Source organism: Podarcis filfolensis (assembly GCF_964270895.1).
Source record: "Podarcis filfolensis genome assembly, chromosome: 12".
NCBI classification, from domain to species: domain Eukaryota; kingdom Metazoa; phylum Chordata; class Lepidosauria; order Squamata; family Lacertidae; genus Podarcis; species Podarcis filfolensis.
The window spans coordinates 49,261,604-49,278,911 of record NC_139614.1 but is presented as its reverse complement, the minus strand read 5'-3'; the positions used below and the strand labels follow the sequence as shown (position 1 = coordinate 49,278,911).

The 17,308-nt window shown below is 48.3% G+C and overlaps 1 protein-coding gene across 1 annotated transcript in view; it reads left to right on the top strand.

Moving 5' to 3' along the window:
• Positions 1-362: 362 nt before the first annotated feature.
• The window catches only part of LOC310745917 (sodium channel protein type 5 subunit alpha-like), a 302,295-nt gene continuing 285,349 nt past the window's right edge, over positions 363-17,308 (top strand). Inside the window, exon 1 of the mRNA XM_083579149.1 lies at positions 363-674. The gene's annotated coding sequence lies outside the window, so the exon portion shown is untranslated. The remainder of the gene's footprint in view (positions 675-17,308) is intronic.

The following is a 17,308-nucleotide window of genomic DNA, read 5'->3' as shown; positions in this document are numbered from 1 at the left end:
GAAGTCCAACTGCAGTCTCGGAAGCCGAAAGGGACCCCATTCCCTTCTCCTCCCTGAACTCCCAAAGTTTCTGGAAAGTTCTCTCGGTGCCCCTCCCCCTCCCCCAAGCGCACCCACCCCTCGCCTCGCCCCCCTTTGGGGGTTTTCTTTTTCCCTCCCCCAGCGCCTCTGGCGGCTCCGCGCGCGGCCAGCAGGGGTCGCTGCCCCACAGCTCTGGCGCCTCGGCGAGCGCTGCCAGCGCCAGGCGAGCGGAATGGAGGGCGAGGGCGCAGCAAGAGTGCAGCCAGCGAGCGCCGGGGAGAGAGAGAGAGAGAGAGGCGGCGCGTGCGAAGCTACCGCCTCCCTCGCCTGGACCGGCCAGCCTGCCTGCCTTGCCTGCCTGCCTCGCCAGCCGATCTCTTGGCATCCGCGCGCGCGGAGGCGCTGGCACCACTTCCAGCATGGCCCGCCGGCAGCTGCAGCCGCCTAGGATGGAGAGGGGTCGTCCCAGGGGCCGAGGGGCGCGGCGATGAAGGGAAGGGGCTTCTCCTCGGCGCTGGGGAGCTATTAAAGCCGGACTTAAAACTTCACTCTGGAATGACTCTGGAAGTCTGCCTGGGCAAAGCAGCGGGGAAGTCCTGCTGAAGAAAAAAAAACAACCAAAACCACACACACAACAAAAAACAAAAGCCACAGTAAGTTTCCTTTCTTTATCATCGTGGGGGTTTGGTTTGGGAAGACGGGGGAATTCTGCCTTGGGAAGAGGTTTAAAGAAAAGGGGAAAAAGAAGTGATTCCTGGGAATGGATCTAAAGGAGGAGAAAAGCTTGCGTGGACCCGGGATCTTCTCCTTCCCGCGGATTCTAAAGTTTGTAGGTAACCTAATTATATTTTGCAAGTTAATCCCTCTATTCTCACGCTGGCGTCATGGTGGGTTTAAGGGGAAAGGGAAGAAATAAGGATTTATTTGTTTTTTTAAAGAGATCAAGTCTGAAGCTGAAGTGCTAGAATCAGACTATCCTGGAGGTGGGGGCAAAGGGGGCTTGATAATAATAATAATAAGAGCTGATTTAAAACCAGAAATCAAATGAACTGCAAAGTTTGACTTCTGGGCCCAGTGGACTAAAAAATGAAGCTGTCTGCTTTAAAAAAGAAGAGTTGAGGATTTTAGGATGGTTTTAGTGAGATGTCTGTTGGAGGAGGGAACAAGGCACCCGTTTCCCCCTTGCTGGAATGAGAATGGATGCCTCAATTACCACTGAAAACCTCATGTTTTATACGTATATTGTTCTAGCTTCCATTTTCCAAAGACCTTTCTTAAAATTTATGGCTCAAAAGTTTGGTGTCTGTTCACTATTTTTATTCATTTATTACACACAAACGCCCCAATTTTCCTATGAAGTAAATAATGAAAACTATGATGGTGCACTTACGATTACAGTCTTACCGTGTGTGTGTGTGTGTGTGTGTTGAGGGGGGAGGTGAGTAGAGGGGAAGTAAACAGCAGTGGGAATAAAAAACACTTTCATCTTCAAAAAAGAGTGATGGGGAACCGGGACTGAAAGTGAAAGGTGAGGAACTTATCTTTATAAAACCCAGGCAACAAGTTTGCCTTTGTCCAAAAGGTGTAAGGCAAAAAGGGCTCCTAGGTTATGTTGACAGAACCTGTGAATTTCCTGGGGTAACTTCTTCCTTGCCCTTTATTCCTCCCCCCCACCTTCACCTCTCAGTCACGCTAAAAAAAGAAATCACTCAAAATCTGGGGGACCCAGTTTGGCTCACCACAAGAGTGATGAGTAACTGTTCTGAAAGACAGGGCATCCGATGGAATAAACACTGCGTGGTCCAAAGGGGATTTGTCAATACTAAAAATAAACAGCCCCCGTGAATGTCTTCAACAGGCTCCTGTCCAGTTTCAACAATATTTCAAGAATGATTAACAGGCTGTGTTGGCTCCTTTGTTTTTTAAGCACCAGCTCTGTCCAGGGTCCTGAAGTTAGTGGCGCAGACGCGCTCTTCCTTTCCATAGCATCTGAGTGTGCATTTCTTGATGAGTTCTGGATTCTCCTGCTTCGCTTTCCAAGGTGGTGTGACTGACATGGGAAGGGATGGGGCGGGGAGAGAGAGAGAGAGAATGGGGATGTGTTTTCCAACACGTATAGCTGATCCTTGGTTTTGGCCTGCGAAACCAGGGCAGGTGGAGCTGCAGATGGAACAGGCAGATCCCATAAGCTTTTGGGAGCTAAAAGGTCAGCCCAGTGAGAAAGCCAGAATGCCTCCATTTTATTCCGAGAGGACAGTGGAGTTTGGCAGGGGGGCAGAGGAACTGGGATGTTGAGGATATTTTGCAATTTCTGGGGAAGTTATGCTGGAGAGCCATTGGTTGAGATGGGAGGGGAGCAAAACAGAGCTGGCCTTTCCCCTGGCAGATTAAGAACGACCTTTGCACTCCTAGGTGGTTCCTTCCTTTACCTTGCACTCATCATGCTGCATTTCTTTAGGCAACAGGCTTGACCACGAAGCAGATTTTAAATGCTGGCTTGTGGCAGGAGCCGTGATGTTTTTACATTTGCACATCAAAAGGTTTCACGTTAAGAAGTTTTGAGTTTACGTAATTCGTTCAACGTGACCGGTCAAAGATAATGCTATGATTAATATTTACACACATGACACTGAAGTAAAAGGGACGATTAAATGTGCGCATGGAAAAGCTGCTCTGCTTTTCCGCCTTACTCTCCCTTCCTTTCTGATGCCTGATATTTAGCAAATTATTAACAAAGTTGAGTGTCTTCTCCTGGGGGATCTAACAAGCATTTGGGTGAAATTACGGGCAGTGCCAGAGCAAGCCGACAGTGAGAAGGACCACCCAAGGCACCACGCAGTGCTGAATTTGCTGAGCAAGTGTGCATATATTTGCATGATCCCTTCTGCTCCTGCTAGCAATGGGGAGCGAAAGAAAGTCAGTGAGGTATAGTCAGTGGTAAGGGATTTGCACCAGGGAAGCCTGGAATTATCGGCACCACACTCTAACCAGCTGAGCTCAAAGCCACACAATGGCCCCTAGAGCTCACCGGCTTAACATTGGGCCAGTACTCGTGCCTATTTTCCATTGGGACTGGCAGAGAGGATGGGAGGGAGGCTCGGCCAGAGCCAACTAAATTTAGTTTTGTCCCCATCTTCCCGTCTCTCGAGTTTTACAAAAGCAGCACTGAGGCTACTAAGGAAGAAGAAGCTGACGGGCAGATCCATCCCCTGAACTGACTGCGAGTAACAAGGCAGGCAGGTGACAGCTAGCTGAGGAGAGGCTGAGAAATGTGGGGCAGTGCCCCCATCCTCCCTAATCGACCAGCCGCTACTGCATAGGGCTCATCACACACACACTCAACCAACCTCATGTGCCAGTTGTGAGGATAAAAGGAAGTGGCCTCCTCTGTCTATGTGGGGTATGAGCAATGTAGAATAAATATATATGGGCAGGGGGCAGCTGCCTCTTTTGGGGAATTGGCACTTATTTCCATCTGTATCTCAGCCCTTGCAAAGCGTTTGCCAAGAGCACCAGCAATTTCTGGGTGGGAAGAGTACGATAAACAAGAGAGCTGATTTCTAAATAGCTGCTTGCTGTTTGGCTATGGCGAGACAAAAATTGTCTCCAGGTGGGGACACTGCCGAAAGAGGTGTTCCTCTTTTTTGTCTTTGAGCCTTCCAGTGACTAATGGGCATGCACGAGCTGGCAGGCTTGTAAATTTGTTTCTGGGCTTGCCACTTTTTGTGCGCTCTGTAAAGCTTAAGAGAAATTAAGGTCCCAGGTCCCTGGAAAAGGCTCCCATATGAAATCCCAGAGAACCACTAGATAACTCTGAGCTCAATAGGCCAAATGTTTCCAGTTGAAATAAGGGAGCTCCCTATGTTTTTATGTGGTAGAGAAATAAAAATGGTCTCGTGACTGTTGAATGGTAGCTGGCGCCAAACCTTGGCTACTGGAAGTCCATTTGCTTTTAGGAGGGTGCCCCCTTTCATGGTTTGCATGCCACCCATCCAGTCTTTCTGTCTGCAAGCTCAAGGGGAAAATGCCAACCTTTGCTTTTCTCTTTTCATGTTGTGAGTATAGACCCATCCCAGGCCTGGTTCACACCTCTACCTGCAAGCCCATCCTGTCAATTTTTTCTGCACTGTGTGAACTGACTCCTGAGGGAGGGAAAGCACTGCATGTTGAGGTGATGATGCAGTAATTCTATTTGTGGTTCCGTATTTCCGCAACGGCCTGTGCGCAGACACAAGTTGCCACTCGACACTGACGACGCAGTTAATATACAGTACAGGCTTTTGTGAACCAGTTCCTAGAAATACTGTTATCAGTATCTGTGAGGGGCAATGGCTGGTGAATTGCCCAGGTTTGGGGGCAAACTATCCCACAGCACCTGTGCGGTAGGTCTGCTGCAGAATTCGGGAATGAAATCGTAGCAGAAGTTGACCCGGCTCCTCCGAATTTCTTGAACCAATTGGATACAGTCACCTGTGGAAGGACTGTAGCTCAACAGTGGAACACCTGGAAATGTCAGAGACCTTCTGTAGGTGGGACTGGGAATGTCTACTGTTTGGAACCCCAGAGAGCAGCTGTCAGTCAATTTCTACAATACTGAGCTAGGTGGACCAGTAGTAGTAGTTTTGGATTTGATATCCTGCTTTATCACTACCCAAAGGAGTCTCAAAGCGGCTAACATTCTCCTTTCCCTTCCTCCCCCACAACAAACACTCTGTGAGGTGAGTGAGGCTGAGAGACTTCAGAGAAGTGCGACTAGCCCAAGGTCACCCAGCAGCTGCATGTGGAGGAGCGGAGACGCGAACCCAGTTCACCAGATTACGAGTCTACCGCTCTTAACCACTAAACCACACTGGCTCTCCAGTGGTTTGAGTGGATGGAAAGTACTTTCCTATGTACTTGTGGGGGCTGGTGTTTTTTGGGGTGGGAGTATGTGTGTGTTTGCCCTGTGGTGCTCAGTCCCATCTTCAGGATTAATGGGGGAAGAGACCATTAACAGGTGAAGCAAATAGATAGGAAAGCTGAGAGGGGGCACCCCCGCTCCATGGCCCCCTATTTAGATGACTCAAACAAGGAAGCCAAAGACCCGTGCCAAACACAATGTGGTTCTGAAAGTTTTCATGCAAATTCGGCATCTGTTTCTTTCAGCGGAGGGCAATAGTGAAACATATAGAAAACTGAGGAGGAATCAAATACCAAGTGGCAGCTTTGAATTTCCTTCTCCAATTTCTTCTGAATTCCTTGGTCTGCCTTGGGGCCTTGTCCCACCCCCCGCTGTGTGGCTGTCCGGAGCCTATTAACTCCCTCTTTGTGGTTCTGACTCACTTTGTCACACACCCCAAATGTGCAATTGCAACCCACCTTGGTGTGGGTTGAGTAATACCAGGGCAAGCAGCCGCCTCTGCCAGATAGTGGATGACCCTTTTACAGTGAGAAATAACAAGCTGTTTGCCCCCTACTCCAGCCCCACTGCCCCTGTTGCAGTGAATGCCTGTCATGTTGTAAATTTGAGCAATGATCAATGGCGCACTTTTCAACTGAACACATTTCCCGATTCTTTCCTTCCATCCTGAAACTGCAGATGTTATTTAGGAAAAAACGAATAAAGAAACCAACTCTGACATCTAGGAGATGATAAATGATAGGTAAAGAAGTTCAAAGTTATTCTTGGAGGGAGTGATTGGCAAAACCTGGAATGAGTTCTGAATGATGGGCGATCTTTCAGGGCATTGCTGCCAAAATTATGCCCTCGCTACCCATGCAGACTGCTCCTGCTGTTCCATGATGAGCCAGCTTCAAAGCTGTTGTGCAATAACTTTCTGGTGCTTTCACATCGGTGGGGAGATTGAGTCACATTTTGTTTTTATTCCTTCCTTTTCCCTGCCCCTGTGTCCTCCACCCACTGCACTGCCAGCAGCATTCGGCGTCTGAATGTGCTTTACTGTGTTAGGCTACAGGCTGGGGAGCTGTGTTAGAAATTAGCCAGGCGCCAAAGTGCATTTTGCTACTGGCGTGGGTCCATGTGTGGAGATCTCTGGATGCCAGGTTGGCAATTGACATCTCCACCTGTATGCCCCCTCCAGGTTTCTGAAGCAGGTCAGCAGAAGAGCTTCTTCATTGCATATATAGCCCACCTCCAAGGAGTACATGGTTTACCTTGCTCCTCAGTTAATCCCGACAACAAACCTATGAGGTAGGTTAAGAGGCTGTGACTGACTCCAAGGTCACCCAGGATCAGTGAGCTTCATGACCGAGTGGAGATTTGAACCCTCATCTCCCAGGTCCTAGTCCAACGCTCTAACCACTATACCACATTGGCTTCCTAGAGTACTTCTGCTATGGCTCAGCTCTATAAATTAAGTAAGTAAATAAATATGAGGAAATCAAAATGTCACGTAGAGAAGGATCTGAAGTATTTTCCTTGAAATTTGAATTCGTTGTGGATTATTTTATTTGATGTTTTAACGTGTTGTAAACCACTTTGTGGTTTCTTTCTTTAAAGCATAATAATAATAATAATAATAATAATAATAATAATAATAATAATTTATTTCTACCCCTCCCATCTGGCTGAGTTTCCCCAGCCACTCTGGGCAGCTTCCAACAGAATATTAAAATACAATAATCTATTAAATATTAAAAGCTTCCCTAAACAGGGCTGCCTTCAGATGTCTTCTAAAAGTCTGGTAGTTGTTGTTCTTTTTGACATCTGGTGGGAGGGTGTTCCACAGGGTGGGCGCCACTACCGAGAAGGCCCTCTGCCTGGCTCCCTGTAACTTGGCTTCTTGCAGGGAGGGAACCTCCAGAAGGCTCTTGGCGCTGGACCTCAATATCTGGGCAGAACGATGGGGATGGAGACGCTCCTTCAGGTATACTGGACCGAGTAAAGAAATGATGATAATTCCCACTACAACAACAAATGGTGCCTAGACATTCTGTTGTGTTGACCGTAACCTAGGTTTAAGGTGCCATTTGGTGATTAGCTTATAGCATATCTGAGTTTCTAACACTGCTGGTGAGAAGGGGCATGGTGCCTCTCGCCCTAGCCAGCTGCCCTCACCAAGCCTCCGAATTTCTGGCTTTCTGTTGGCCACCTTGAAGGCACACCTAATTATTCCATACTGAAAAGAAAAACAATGGTTTTCAGAAAACCTGCCAATGTACTATGTGCCTCCACTCGTACCTGAGACTGGCGCTGTTGCCATTCCACCTCAGCTACACTCCTGAGGAAGACTGCGAACGCCATGAGGTCTTCTTTCTCTGCTCCCTTGAGGGAATCTGCACTCAATAATATATTGAGCTTTGTGATTGTTCCTGTAGGTTTTCTTGCTCCCTGGCTCTATGCTTCCAGCACAAGGAGATTTCAAGGGCGAAGTTAGCCAGCTCATTCTGTGGGATCTCCCTCTATTTTAGTCCATTTATTTATAGGCATATCTGTATACAGCTGACTCAGATGTAACATCAAGGCGGCTTACAGCAACATACACGGGTGCGACAAACTGAAAAGCTGCCGTAGAAACAATAGAAAACAGTTGTGGAAAGGACCGGCTAATCGAGAAAGCTTAAGCAGTTATGCAGAAGACTGTCAGGGTGAGAAGTTTTGCAAAAGATGCCTGGAAGTCAGTAGTGAGGATGTTTGGGGAATCTCTCCTGGGAGTGTGTTGCACATTATGGGACCAACAACAGTCCATGCCTGACTTCTGGCTGAGGCTGGCTGGGCCTCTGAAACACGGGGGACAACTCACTGTGCTCCTCCAGGTGATCTCGGTGATTGTGTCAATTGCCTAAGGTATACTGGACCTCAGTTGTTCAGGGCTGTGTATATTAACACAAGAGCCCTGATCCCCGCCCAGCAGCATATGGGCAGCCAGTGCAGATGTGCCAAAAGTGGTGGCGTGTGCTGTCAGCTGTCTGCCCCCATCAGTAGTCTGGCTGCTGCAGTTTGCATTTGCTAGAGCTTCCAGACTAGCCCCAAGGGGAGCCCCACACGGAACGCATTGCAGTAATCTAGTCTGCAGGTTATTGTTGACTACAGTGACAAATACCGTATTGGCCTGAATATAAGCCACACTTTCCCCCCAGATTCCGAACGTGAAAAGTTGAAGTTGTGGCTTATATTTGCGACCTTACAGTATGTAGCCAGGAGCATGGGGCAAACAGCGCCTGCCCCGCGCATAGTCCCCTATCCAAGGGTAGAGAGCGAGGAAGAGGAAAGGCCGCCGGCAATGCAGTGTGGCTCCCCCCCCCCCAGTCTAGCATGCAGCCAGGAGCAGTGAGGAATAGAGCGGCTTATATTCAGGCATTTCTTCTTTCCCCCCCCCCATCAATTAATAAAGGTGCAGCTTATATTTGGGTGCAGCCATATTCAGGCCAATATGGTAATGCAAACACTTTTGTATTATTATTATTTATTAAATTTGTATATTGCCATTTATCTGTAGAGCTCAGGGTGGTTCACAACCCTAATCCAGGGTCTGTATCAGAGTCTCCCTAAGCACTTAGTAGCTGACAGTTCGAAAGCACGAAGTGCAAGTAGATAAATAGGTACCGCTTCGGCAGGAAGGTAAACGGCGTTTCTGTGCGCTGCCCCGGTTTCGCCAGAAGCGGCTTAGTCATGCTGGCCACATGACCCAGAAAAACTGTCTGTGGACAAACGCCAGCTCCCTCGGCCAGTAAAACGAGATGAGCGCCGCAACCCCAGAGTCAGTCACGACTGGACCTAATGGTCAGGGGACCCTTTGCCCTTTACCTTTCCTGTTTCTTGCATGCATTAGTTGCCCTTTGTTAATGCTCCTGTAAAAGGCCCCTGCCTTTTAACAACACGTGTTGCCCTGAAACCTTAATGGCTTCAACACTGCAGTGGAACGGTCTCCCTCTAGAGTTTCTGGACTCTCCTTCCTTGGAGGTTTCTAAGCAGAGGTTTGGTTGGCCACCTGTCATGGATGCTTTAGCCGAGATTCCTGAATCGCAGGGGGTTGGACAAGATGACTCTCGGGGGTCCCTTCCAACTCTATGATTGCTGAGGGAGGTCCTGAACACAGGAGCAAATTCTTTGGAAGCAGATTTGTGGCAGATATGTCCATCAAGGGCTACCAGTCATGTTAGAGGCTATGGTCTGCTTCTATGGTCAGAGGCAGTAATGCCTTTGAACAGCAGTTGCTGGAAACCACAGGAAGGGAGAGATGCCCTTGTGCTCAGGTCCTCCTTGCCGGTTCCCCATACGCATCTGGTTGGCTACCATGAGAAAAGGACGCTGGACTAGATGGGCCATTGGTCCTGATCCATCAGGGCTCTTCTTCATGTTCTTAAGAGCAGGTTGTGGATTGGGTATGAGATCTTGCACAACTTTTGGGATCACCTTGGTGCCAGCTTTTAATGGAGTGCTTTTGAATAGGTGTAATGTATGCTTAGAAAGCCTCTGAGAGCCAGTGTGGTGTAGTGGTTAAGAGCGGTAGTCTTGTAATCTGGTGAGCTGGGTTCGCTTCCCGGCTCCTCCACATGCAGCTGCTGGGTGACCTTGGGCTAGTCACACTTCTCTGAAGTCTCTCAGCCCCACTCACCTCACAGAGTGTTTGTTGTGGGGAGGAGGGGAAAGGAGATTGTTAGCCACTTTGAGACTCCTTAAAGGTAAAGGTAAAGGGACCCCTGACCATTAGGTCCAATTGTGGCCGACTCTGGGGTTGCGGCCTTCATCTCGCTTTATTGGCCGAGGGAGCCGGCGTACAGCTTCTGGGTCATGTGGCCAGCATGACAAAGCCACTTCTGGCAAACCAGAGCAGCGCACAGAAACGCCGTTTACCTTCCCACTGGAGCGGTACCTATTTATCTACTTGCACTTTGACGTGCTTTCGAACTGCTAGGTTGGCAGGAGCTGGGACCGAGCAACGGGAGCTCACCCTGTCACGGGGATTTGAACCGCCGACCTTCTGATCGGCAAGACCTAGGCTCTGTGGTTTAGACCACAGTGCTACCCACGTCCCTTTGAGACTCCTTAGGGTAGTGATAAAACAGGATATCAAATCCAAACTCTTCTTCTTCTTCTTGAATACTTCATGGCTTTGCTGTTCTCGCCACCGTTCCTTCTATTCTTGATGCTCATGCAATGAGTGCCATTGCTTAGGAAGTCAGCACAGCACTACCCATGCACAAGAGAGAGAGAGAGATACAAGTGGCCTTTAAGGAACCCCACGTTTTGCAGAAATACAGAAAACTGTTGAAGCGGGAAGCTGCCCCCCCGCTAAATAGTCCAGAGAAGACTGTGCATGCTCAGTTGCCAAGGAATGCCGATTGACTGTTGGGGAAAGGGAATGAAAAACTGGAAGGTTGCAGGAATGGAATGATTGGGCTCAGTCGGAAGAGCACGAGACTCTTAAATCTCAGGGTCGTAGGCTTGAGCCCCATGTTGGGCAAAATATTCCTGCATTGCAGCAGGTTGGACTAGATGACCCCTGGGGTTCTCTCCAACTCTACAATTCTATGATTGTCTGGAGTCTAGGATCAATGCCACACCATACATTTAAAGTGTTATTATACCACTTCAACAGTCACAGAGAGACTCCTCTGTCTGTTAAGGGTGAAGGAAATTGTGAATCTGTGGGGTCTTCACCCATAACAAACTACAGTTCCCACAATTCCCCCTACCTGTTACGGGTGGTATCAGAGAGGATATGGTGTGGATGCAAACAGAAGCACTCTACGCTGCAGCATTTTGTTGCAGGCTTTCCCGTTTCTCTCTCCCTTTTTTCCAGTCTGTCCCCCGGTGCTTTTGCTCGATGTATTTTAAGCGCTACAAATTTAGTGGTTTAAAGGTTTGTGTTTGTGTGTGGGGGCGGAGGGAGGGAGAGAAAATTACAGAGTTTTAAAAACATGATAGGCACCAAAGATAATTTGAGGAGTTCACATTCCTGTGCCTGTAATGCACCGGGTTCCTCTTGCCTGGAAGTGGAACTGTGTGAGCACCTTTCTCACCTTCTTGCCTGGCAAATTGCAGCTGCTGCAATCCCATCTCCCGCTCTGTGCAACTATTAAAAGGTGCAGAACCCCCGTCCAGCTTCGCACCTGCTCGCCCAGAAACACCCTCATCTGTAGACAGCACGACAAGAGTTTCAGTGTTTTCTCTTTTTTAAAAAAATAAAAAAATATTAGTTGAATATAAGAACAACATCTAATCAAATACAAGCAATCAAATACAGTTTTCCCCTACCCTCCCAAAAAAACCCAGCCACAACTACATCCAGGTAATTACATTAGTAATATAATCAAATAAAAAAAATATTTCTACAGTTGCTGGTTTAAAAAATATCATTCCACATGCTCCCATGTGTCTTAGGTGGTTTAAATGCATGTTCTTTCTTTGATGCATATGTAATAAAGGAGGACCACGTTTTGTAAAAGTTACGTAGTTTCTCACGTTGTTTTCTTTCACGTACCCTTTCTGTTAACTTTTCCATCAAAATTAAATTAAAATAAAATTAAAACCAGTGTTTTCTCAAAGCGGTAATGCTTTCTGGGTCGGTCTTTGCCGTTTAGCAAACATCCACTCAAGCAAAGGGGAAGAAGCAGACCCTGGATGGAGGAGAGAAGGGAGTATATTGGGAGCAGCTGAATTGGCATCTGAGTTCCAGGAAAGAGGGTTGGTGGAAGGGAAAAGGACCGTGGTGGGGGTGGGAAAAGGTGTTGAGCCTTCTGTTCTGCTGCAGTCTGACAGGTTTCTCTGATTTTATTTTTAAAACGTTTGGGCACCTTTGGCCTTTCAGATTTTGCTGAGCTATAACTCCCGGGAGCCCCTGCCAGCATGGCCATTGATGGTGGGAATTGTAGTTCACCAAACGTGGTGGGACAAAGGTTGCTCACACTTGTTTTTTGTTTTTTAAATTTCAAGCCTAGGATTTCTTTGAGTTTTGCAAGGCATAAGAGTCATAAGAATTGGGGTGGGGTGGGGGAGATTCTTGAAGTCATCTAGTCCAGCCCGACTCAATGCATGTTCAGAAATGCAGGAGGCAGTGCCTCCAGAAAACCACCACCACTTCCTGTTCCCCTGTCAGAGCAGCTCTTACCATCAGGGTGCTTCTCTTACCATATGTGGAGGCAGTGGCGTAGCATGGGTTGTCAGCACCCGGGGCAAGGCAAGTAATTTGTGCCCCCTAACCCGTGGATTTGCGCCCCCTAACCCATGGATTTGCGCCCCCTAACCCGTGGATTTGCCCTAACCCCAGATGTTGCGCCCGGTGCGGCCCGCCCCCCCTGCACCCCCCACGCTACGCCACTGTGTGGAGGACTCCCTTATCCTGAATGGGTTACTGTGCCCCTGAAGGACCAGGTGCGCAGCCTGGGAGTCATTCTGGACTCACAGCTGTCCATGGAGGCGCAGGTCAATTCTGTGTCCAGGGCAGCTGTCTACCAGCTCCATCTGGTACGCAGGCTGAGACCCTACCTGCCCATGGACTGTCTTGCAAGAGTGGTGCATGCTCTGGTTATCTCTCGCTTAGACTACTGCAATGCGCTCTATGTGGGGCTACCTTTGAAGGTGACCCGGAAACTACAACTAATCCAGAATGCGGCACCTAGACTGGTGACTGGGAGCGGCTGCCGAGACCACATAACACCGGTCTTGAAAGACCTACACTGGCTCCCAGTACGTTTCCGAGCACAATTCAAAGTGTTGGTGCTGACCTTTAAAGCCCTAAATGGCCTCGTCCAGTATACCTGAAGGAGCGTCTCCACCTCCATCGTTCTGCCTGGACACTGAGGTCCAGCGCCGAGGGCCTTCTGGCGGTTCCCTCATTGCGAGAAGCCAAGTTACAGGGAACCAGACAGAGGGCCTTCTCGGCAGTGGCACCCGCCCTGCGGAACACCCTCCCACCATATGTCAAAGAGAAAAATAACTACCAAACTTTTAGAAGACATCTGAAGGCAGCCCTGTTTAGGGAAGCTTTTAATAATGTTTAATAGTTATTGTATTTTAGTGTTTTGTTGGAAGCCGCCCAGGGTGGCTGGGGAAACCCAGCCAGATGGGTGGGGTATAAATAAAAAATTATTATTATTATTATTATTATTAAGTGTTGTCCAAAATATCCTCCCCTGTCATTTCCAGCCATTGGTTCTAGACCTGCCTGGAAATGACTCCTAAGGCTTTTGGGGGCATATGCTCACTGGAAGCTTGGCTTTGGGGCAAAATTAGGGCAATTGTGATGTCATGGTTAGGGGTATCACATTAAGTCTGTGGAGAGACCCAGCTTCAAGTCCTTCCTTGGCTACGTAGATCGGCAGGTGCCATTGAGCTGGTCACGAGGTGCGACTGTCGAATGAGGACTGGATATACTGTGAAGCTTGCTGGCTGATCTTGGGCTAGGCATCCACACACAAACTCTTGGCTTGACCTGCTTCGCGAGGCTGCCGTGAGGTTCAACCGGGCAGATGGGGAGAGCCACCTCGAGGTCCTCAGAGGGAATGTGAGATGGAAATAGGATAAATAATAACAAACAGAACACAATGTACAGGACCCACAATCATGACCTCCCGCAGTCTTTAAATAATGAATGGGCAGCCCATCTGCTTTGAAAATTGAGAAAGTGGTGTTGGCCGAGGGCATGTTTAACCCTTTCGCCACTACAGTGGTACCTCGGGTTACATACGCTTCAGGTTACAACGCTTCAGGTTACAGACTCCGCTAACCCAGAAATATTACCTCGGGTTAAGAACTTTGCTTCAGGATGAGAACAGAAATCGTGCTCCGGCAGCGCGGCAGCAGCAGGAGGCCCCATTAGCTAAAGTGGTGCTTCAGGTTAAGAACAGTTTCAGGTTAAGAATGGACCTCTGGAAGGAATTAAGTACTTCACCTGAGGTACCACTGTACAGGCACACACTGTGTCCCCAGTCTAAAAACAACTCCTGAAGCGGGTGTTAGTTGGGTTACCTCTGTGATGTTAATAGCAGCCCAGGGGATGGGGTGGGATTTAGATTAGGGAAATGTCAATGGGACAGTTAAGCAGGGGGCCGGGCAGATGACCTGTGAACCTCCAACTCCCACCATTCTTGACCATTGGCCCTGATGGCTGATGAACCCAATCCTGTATACCTAAAGGAGCGTCTCCACCCCCATTGTTCAGCCCGGACACTGAGGTCCAGTGCCGAGGGCCTTCTGGTGGTTCCCTCGCTGCGAGAAGTGAGGTTACAGGGAACCAGGCAGAGGGCTTTCTTGGTAGTGGCGCCTGTCTTGTGGAACGCCCTCCCAGCAGATGTCAAGGCAATAAACAACTATTTTACTTTTAAAAGACAACTGAAGGCGGCCCTGTTTAGGGAAGTTTTTAATGTCTGATGCTGTATTTTTTTTAATATTCAGTTGGAAGCCGCCCAGAGTGGCTGGGGAAACCGAGCCAGATGAGTGGAGTATAAATAAATTATTATTATTATTATTATTATTATTATTATTACTTTTATTATTATTATTATTATTACCACATCTGGAGTGACACAGGGTCTCCATTCTACGACTGAAGGGTGCCCTTTTCAATGTTTTGTGGGAGCAGGGATTATTGGTTTTGCTTTGTTCTTATTTTTATCATGCATTTTGTGTTTTTTTTAAATATTGCAATTTTGTGTTGTGAACTGCCCTGAGATCAACGGATGAAGGGCTGTATAAGATTAATAAATAAAAAAATAGAATAACAGCAGAGGGCAGGCACCTTATTATCCCGTGCCTTCAAGGCAGACATGTGGGGAGGGGGGACAAAAAAACCCCAATACAACCAAATGCCCCAAACCATCAGAGTTCCTGCTCATAGGATCCCCTGCACTGCACCTAGCTTGACTCTCAGAAAGGCTGCCTTCTGGATTTCAACCCACTGTAATGTTTAAAAGTGCAAAAGCTTTCTGAGTTTATTTGCAAGGCTTTTTTTTTTTTTTGGGTAAAACCCAGCTTCTAATCAAAACATGGCACATTTGCAGCAATTGTCTTTAGAATATTTTATTCGTACTTCATGGATTGCTCTTTGGGTTCTACCTGCTGGGGACTACTGGCTCCCTGAAAGGGAGGGGGGAGGTGTTTTAGAGAGGAATGATTTTGCAAAGGAAAAGTGCAGAATTGCAGTCATGGCCAAAGGCTTGCATAAAGCGATTGGTGATTTCGTTTTATGGCTTTTGGGCCGGTCCACCAGAATAAGCTCTTGCATAAGCTTAGCTGGAACAATGGGAGTTGCTGAAAGGGACTGAGTTCTTGCTCACCGCCATCCTGCAAAGCAAGCTCTAGTAATTTATTATTATTGTTATTATTATTATTTATGGTGGTGGTTTGTTTTTCTGCTTTCCATCAAATGCTGAAGGCAGCTTATAAGGTAAAGGTAAAGGGACCCCTGACCATTAGGTCCAGTCGTGGCCGACTCTGGGGTTGCGGGGCTCATCTCGCTTTACTGGCCGAGGGAGCCGGCGTACAGCTTCCGGGTCATGTGGCCAGCATGACTAAGCCGCTTCTGGCGAACCAGAGCAGCGCATGGAAACGCCGTTTACCTTCCCGCCAGAGCAGTACCTATTTATCTACTTGCACTTTGACGTGCTTTTGAACTGCTAGGTCAGCAGGAGCAGGGACTGAGCAACAGGAGCTCACCCCGTTGCGGGGATTCGAACCACCAACCTTCTAATTGGCAAGTCCTAGGCTCTGTGGTTTAACCCACAGCGCCACCCGCGTTCCGAAGGCAACTTATAGTGTCATATAATTTCAAATCATATACTCAATTTTTAAAACAAGAACACATTATGTCCTGCTTTTCTTCCAGAGAGCTGAAGGTGGCATGTATGGCTCTCCTTCCGTGTTTTATCTTCACAACAGACCTGTGAGGGTAGTTCAGGGTGAAATCATGGAGCCATAGCTCAGCGGTAGAGCATCTGCTTTGCATGCAGAAGGTCTCAGGTCAAATCCCTACCAACTCCCGGTAGAACTAGGAGAGACTCCTGTCTGAAATTCTGGAGATCCTCTGCCAGTCAGTGTGCAGATAATACTGATGGATCGGTGTCTGATTGGGCTTAATATGTCTTCCTCTGTCCCAAAGACACTGCATAACCAGAGGTCACCCAGTGAGCTTCATGGCTGAGTGGAGATTTGGATTTCCTCCTAGTCCTTGCCTGACAAGCAACAAATAAATTCCTTAGGGCCATCTTTTAACAAAGTCCAGATGATTTCCTGAAACATCGTTGCACCCTGAAAGGCCAGTGATCATGGTAGACTTGAAGACCACCTTGGGGTGGTGTTCTGCAATGTGGTTGCTGCAGTTGAAATGGGAACACTTTGAATGAAACAGATGGTTTCCCTTCATTCTTGAACTCCTTCGCTCCTATGCCCTAGGCATCTCTTGCCCATATTGTTTGGATGAGTTGTGAGTTGTGAGTTGCTGCACTCCAGAATTGTGGGCGAGATGCTTGCTGTTGTTTGACCCAACCACAGGATCAAGACCTCCTTCCCGGACTGGTTAAACCTTGCCAAGAAAGCCTGGCTGTTTCCATCATTTCCGTTGGCCCCTCCTTCCAGGAAGACGTGGCAGCCCTCCAGCCCTGCGAAAGAGGCTGGAGTGAGGCCACTATCAATTAAACCATCAGTGTTTGGATCCCGCTTGTCGTGAGTGAACGCCAATTTTGCCATATTTGGGCAAAGCGGGAGAGCAAGTGGTGGCAGTTTAACTGCAGGCACTTCTGGATGAAGCTGGTTATCAGACCTGGCTTGGGGACAGTGAATGCCTTGGTCACACTCTGGCAGATGACCTTTGCTGAGAGATAGGCTGGGGAATGTGAGCCTGCTGACTTTCCTGGATGTCTTGGTGGCTTTTGACATCACCATCCATGGCGTCCTTCTGTGCCACGTGGCCAGAATGGGGACCTGGAAGCTCTGCAGTTCAGTGGTGGAACATCTCCTTTGAATGCAGAAGATAACGGGTTCTGCCCTCGGCATCTCCCGCTAAGGCTGCCTGAAATTCTTGAGAGCTAGGATTAGATAAGAGCATCTTGGCTTGATCATGAGTCTTGAAAGACCCACTTTCTGCCTTGCAAAGACTGTTTCCACCTGACCTGGAAGCCGGGGCCCGGACTGATTCCAGCTACAAAAGCTGAGGCTGTTCAACAGACTCTTGGGCTGGGGTATTGTTTTGGGGTTCTTGTTGGGGAGGGGTTCTTCCTCTTGGCGTTTTGTATCTTACTTCTTCTGAAGTAGACGTCTATAGCAGGCTTCCTCAACCTCGGCCCTCCAGATGTTTTGAGACTACAATTCCCATCATCCCCAACCACCTGTCCTGCTAGCTAGGGATCA